This window comes from Lepus europaeus, chromosome 2, assembly GCF_033115175.1.
Source record: "Lepus europaeus isolate LE1 chromosome 2, mLepTim1.pri, whole genome shotgun sequence".
Classification (NCBI taxonomy): Eukaryota; Metazoa; Chordata; class Mammalia; order Lagomorpha; family Leporidae; genus Lepus; species Lepus europaeus.
In genome coordinates, this window is record NC_084828.1 from 143,672,574 (window position 1) to 143,678,743 (window position 6,170).

Consider the following 6,170-nt stretch of genomic DNA (forward strand, 5'->3'; position numbering starts at 1 on the left):
CAGCAAATGAAAGACTCTCCATTCCCCAGAAGAAGTGTTTGTTTAGTTTAGTTTTTTAATTCTCTATTCCTTTTGCAAACAACTTGAATGATGGTGTTAAAGCTGTACTCCCCGGACAGTCTGTTCTGTCTGAGGGTGAGTGTACAGTTGATCTTGTTTTTTTTAACTCAGTCCATCCCATGAGTAATGTAAATGCTCATTTTCCTTAGGATATAAAGTGTTCCAGGGTGCTCTGGATCTGTACATGTGATTGTCATAAAATGCATTCTGTTGATACAAACCAATGTGAACTTTTTAAAAATTTTGTTTCAAAGGGATTGCTTTTATCTCATTGTCTCGTCCTGTACAAACTTGTTTTTATAGCTGTCAACATTGGGAGTAACTTTCACCCTTGCCAGCACCACTGGTATGATGTATATTTAATTAAAGCACACTTCTCCCCACCATATACTTAAAATGACAATTAAAGCCATTCTTTTAACTGCTTGTGACTCTTTCCTAAAGCCAAAGTTTCTGTTGAAATACGTATTGACACACCCCTAATTACAGGGTGGCATGGGTGTGTGCACACGCCACCTCCATGGGGACTCAAACAGGTGTTTCTTTTTTTATTATTTTGAATAGTGATTAGTAATATAGCGCTGTTTAAGCTATTGATGATGAAAGTTAATAACATTTTGTACAACTTCCATATAGTCTATTCATTAAGTAATCTTTTTATAGTTCCATCAGGCCTGAACCCATCTATTCAGAAAGCCTCAAATTATAGGAACAATACTGTCCTATACGAGTGACCGATTATGCTTTCTTTGTTCCACATTCTTTATTCTGTGGTGAAATTGAGGCTTATCAGTCAAAACAGAGGAGTAACTTACTGTCACCAGTTTATACAGAACTCACAGTATCTATGACTCTTTTAAACCAAGATCTGTTAAAAGGAAATCTGTGTCAGCAGATGACCGTGTACAATACCATGTGGTGAAAATGAGTTAAGACTTATTAAATGACGAACCTGTTACATCCTCTCAGTGTCTGTTTATCAGGACAGCACATACAGGAGAACTGTTGATGGCGGAGTGCGTAGGTTCTCATGAATAAATTGCTCTGGAAACCACACACACACAAAAAAAAGACCTTACACCTTACACAAAAATCCACTCAAAATGGATTAAAGCCCCAAATCTACAAGCCGATACCATCGAATTGTTAAAGAACATTGGGGAAACCTTGCAAGACATTGGCATAAGCCATGAGTTCTTGGAAAAGACCCCAGAGGCACAGGCAATCAAAGCCAAAACTGACAAATGGGATTGCATCAAATTGAGAAGCTTTTGTACTGCAAAGGAAATACTCAGCAAAGTAAAGAGGCAAACGACAGAATGGGAGACATTATTTTCATACTTTGTAACTGATAAAGGATTAATAACCAGAACATATAAAGAGATCAAGAAACTCAACAACAACAAAACAAACAATCCAGTTACGAAATGTGCAAATGAATTAAATAGGCATTTTTCAAAAGAGGAAATCCAAATGGCCAACAGACACATGAAAAAATGCTCAGGATCACTAGCCATCAGGGAAATGCAAATCAAAACCACAGTGAGTTTTTATCTCCCCCCTGTTTGAATAGCTTTCATACAGAAATCAACAAACAACAAATGCTGGCAAGGATGTGGGAAGAAAGGTACCCTAGTCCACTGTTAGTGGGAATATAAACTGGTAAAGCCACTATGGAGGACAGTATGGAAATACTCAGAAATCTGAATATAGACCTATCATATGACCCAGCCATTCCACTCCTGGGAATTTACCCAAGGGAAATTAAATTAGCATCTGAAAATTATCTGTACCCCCATGTTTATTGCCGCTCAATTCACAATAGCTAAGGTATGGAATCAACTCAAGTGCCCATCAACTGAAGACTGGATAAAGAAATGGGATATGTACACCATGGAATACTACACAATGGTTAAAAAAATGAAATCCAGTCATTTGCAACAAAATGGATGAAACTGCAAAACATCATACTTAATGAAATAAGCCCATCCCAAAAGGACAAATTCCATATGTTCTCTCTGACCTGTGATAACTAATGAGCACCTAAAAGTTAATCTGTAGAAGTGAAATTGATACTTTGAGAAGCAATGACTATGAACAGCCCTTGTCTTGACTGGTGAGGAACAGTTTCTTTTTTCTATACTATTTGTTGAACTATTTACTTAACACAGAGTTAATCATATGTGTATAAAGTTAATTGAAAATAGATCTTAGTAAAAAATAAGAATAGGAATAGGAGAAGGAGGAGGAAGAGGGGTGGGAGTGTGGGAGGGTGGGCAGGAGGGTGGGTACAGTGGGAAAAATCACCATGTTCCAAAAGTTGTAATTATGAAATGTATGAGGTTTGTATTCCTTAAATAAAAGGTTTCTGGGGGAAATCAAAAACAAAACAGAGTTCTTATATACCCTGCCTTTGCATGGTTTCCCATATTATCAACATCTTACATTAGTATGATATTCAGTATATGATCAATGTTAGGACTGATACATTCTTATGAATTGTGATTCAGTTGTTTCAGATTTCCTTGGTTTTTATCCAATGTCCTTTTTCTCTCCAGGAGCCCTTCCAGGATCCCACATTACATCTGGCCTTCACATCTCCTCCTTGGCCTTCTCTGGCCTGGGGCAGTTTTTCTGGCTTTCCTTGTTTTTTGTATGATCCAGACAACTTTGAGGAATACTGGTCAGGTGTACTGTAGGATGTCTCTCTAGTGAAATGATCTGATGTTTTGCTCCTGATTGGCCTGGGATTGTGGTTTTGGGGGAGAAGATCACAGGAGTAAAGTGCCATTTTCATTACATTAGACCAAGGGCACCAGCAACCAACATGATTTCTCACTGTGGTTGACCTTGATCACCTAGCAGAGCTGGTGTTTGTCAGGTTTCTCCACTGTCAACTTGTTCCCCCACTGGGCCTTTCCATAGTGTACTCTTTGGAAGGAAGTCACCAGGCCCAGCCCATACCTTAGGAGTGAGGACTAAAGCTTATGCTCCCTTAGGGCAGTGTATTTGCATACATGGTGAATAAACTGTTATATCTCTCTTCTCTTTTCTGATAACTTATTTATATCTTCATGAATTTATGGATATGTATTGATACTTTGGATTATACTCCAATACTACATTATTTTGGTCACTCAAATTCTTCCAACTGTGCCACAGGGGCCTCTCTCGCTTTGCCCCTTTGACATCTGCCAACATGGGTTTGCCTTGTTCTGTTTTTTGCACTTCTTTGCTTCCTGACACCACAAGATGCTCCAGGCTCATCTTGTACATTTCTGCCATAGTCCTAGAATTGGCTGTTTCTCCCAAGATGTTGGGTTCCTTTTGCTAGAGAAAGCTGTTAGAAACTAGAGCCTGGATGCCATTGTACTATACATTTTTCTTGGGTCCTCCTAGCTTACAGAGCAAGCTGACAATGTCAGTCTATACACATCTATAAACATTTCTATAGGCAACCATTTCTATCTGTATTAAGCTAAACCTGAGTTCTTGCTCATATCTCTGAATCTAATCCTTACTACCTGGGTCATTTTAGCCTGCTCCTCTTATTTGTCTGTAAATTCCCACCCCAACAGTGAGAAATGTGGCTCCTACCTTCCATTTACTAAATCATTCGGTTTTGGTATAAATGTGTAGTGGTGTCAGAATTCTTCATCTGTACCCCACAGGAACCCAGCTTATCAGCGACAGTGCAGTGCTAGCATTTTGCTCATTCTGTCTTTCATCTTACAAACTCCAGCCATTGGCAAAGTTCCTGAGCTCAGCACCTTTCCTCCCTCTACCCTCAGTGAGGCTGTTTCACACACGTGCCATAGTCAGGTTCTCTGGTCACAGTCTGCATTTCTTCCTGGGATTCCCCAGCTGCCAAATGATGCTTTTCTTAATGCAAACACTAAAATTCACTTTTTGTACAATGAAATTCTATGGGTCTTGACAAACCCATACTGTCACATAAACAGCGTGAAGGTATCAGACAGAAGAGTTTCATCGCCTAAACATCTGTTCTTTTTTTTAAAAAAAAAAAAAAGATTTTATTTATTTGAGAGGTAGAGTTACAGACAGTGAGAGGTAAAGACAGAGAGAGGTCTTCCTTCCACTGGTTCACTCCCCAATTGGCCGCAACAACAAGCTCTGTGCCGATCTGAAGCCAGGAGCTAGGAGCTTCTTCCCGGTCTCCCACGTGGGTGCAGGGCCCAAGCACTTGGGCCATTCTCCACTGCTCTCCCGGGCCACAGCAGAGAGCTGGACTGGAAGAGGAGTAGCCGGGACTAGAACCGGCTCCCATGTGCAATACCAGCGCCACAGGTGGCCACAGCGCCAGCCCCAACATCTGTTCTTTATCCATAATCCTTTCCCTCATCCTGGGCCCTAAGCAACCACCGATTTTGTGTCTTTTTTGTGTGTATCTCCTCTTTGACAGTATCATACAATTGGAACCATACGACATGTTGCCTTTTCAGATTGATTTCTTTCACTTAACAATCTGCAGTTTAGGTTCCTCTATGTTTTTTCATGGCTTGATAGCTCATTTTAAAAAAATATTTATTTATTTATTTATTTGAAAGTCAGAGTTACACAGAGAGGAAAGGCAGAGGCAGAGAGAGGGAGGTCTTCCATCTGCTGGTTCACTCCCCAATTGGCCAAAATGGCCGGAGCTGCACCCATCCGAAGTCAGGAGCCAGGAGCTTCCTCTGGGTCTCCCACGTGGGTGCAGGGGCCCAAGGACTTGGGCCATCTTCTACTGCTTTCCCAGGCCACAGCAGAGAGCTGGATCAGAAGAGGAGCAGCCAGGACTAGAACCGGTGCCCATATGGGATGCCGGTGCTTCAGGCCAGGGCATTAACCCGCTGCGCCACAGTGCCAGCCCCAATAGCTCATTTTTTAAAATTTCTGAATAATATTTGATTGTATAGGTTGCCACAGTCTGGCCATTCATTCACCTGCTGATGGGTAGCTTGGTTGTTTCCAATTTTGGGTGATTATGAATAAAGTTACTAGAAACATTCACATACATGTTTTTGTGTAGGCATAAGCTCTGTGTTTCAAATAAATAAATATACTTTTTTAAAAAAAGAAGAGGAGCATTGGTGGAAAACCTGGTGAAATGCAATAAGGTTTGTAGTTAATTAAAAAAACATCAATTGGATCAATTTGATATTGCTCAAATATATCCTTACTCATTTTCTGCCTCTTGGATTTGTCAATAACTGAAAACCAGGGATTGACATCTGCCACTCTCCTACTGGTTTCACCTCTCCTTTCAGCTCTATCAGCTTTTGCTTTGTGTTTTGATGCACTGCTAAGTACATACGTGTTCAGAATTATGTTGGGACTGGAGCCTTAGTGTAGTGGGCTAAGCCTCTGCCTGCGGCGCCGGCATTTTATATGGGCACTGGTTCATGTCCTGGCTGCTCCACTTCTGATCCAGCTCTCTGCTATGGCCTGGGAAAGCAGTGGAAGATGGCCCAAGCACTTGGGCCCCTGCACCCACGTGGGAGACCCGGAATAAGCTCCTGGCTCCTGGCTTCCGATCAGCCCAGCTCTGGCCGTTGCAGCCATTCAGGGAGTGAACCAGCAGATGGAAGACCTTTCTCTCTGCCTCTCCCTTTCTGTAACTCTGCCTCTCAAATAAATGAATAAAATCTTAAAAAAAAAAAAAAAGAATTATTATGTCTTCCCAGAAGATGACCCCTTTAACTATATATGATGCCCCTATTTATCTCTGATAGATTTCATTGTTCTGAAGTTTGCTTTGCCTGAATGGAATATAGATATTTCAGCTTTCTTTCGATTCTTGTTAGCATAGTTTTCTCCATCCCTTTGCTTTTAACTTACCAGACTTTTCTCTATCCCTTTAATTTGAAGTATTTAATATTTATTTGATACACACACACAGAGTTCACTCACCAAACGCCCCCAGGGGCTGAAGCCCGGAGCTGGAAACTCAATCCAGATCTGCGTGGGTGTCAGGAACCCAGTTACTGGAGCCGGGGTCTGTCTCAGCAGGAAGCTGGGTCAGGAGCCCTGGTGCCCTGATACGGAATAGGGGGTCTTAACTGCTAGGCTCTGCTCGCGTCCCAGTCCCTTTAACTTTAATGAGTCTGAGT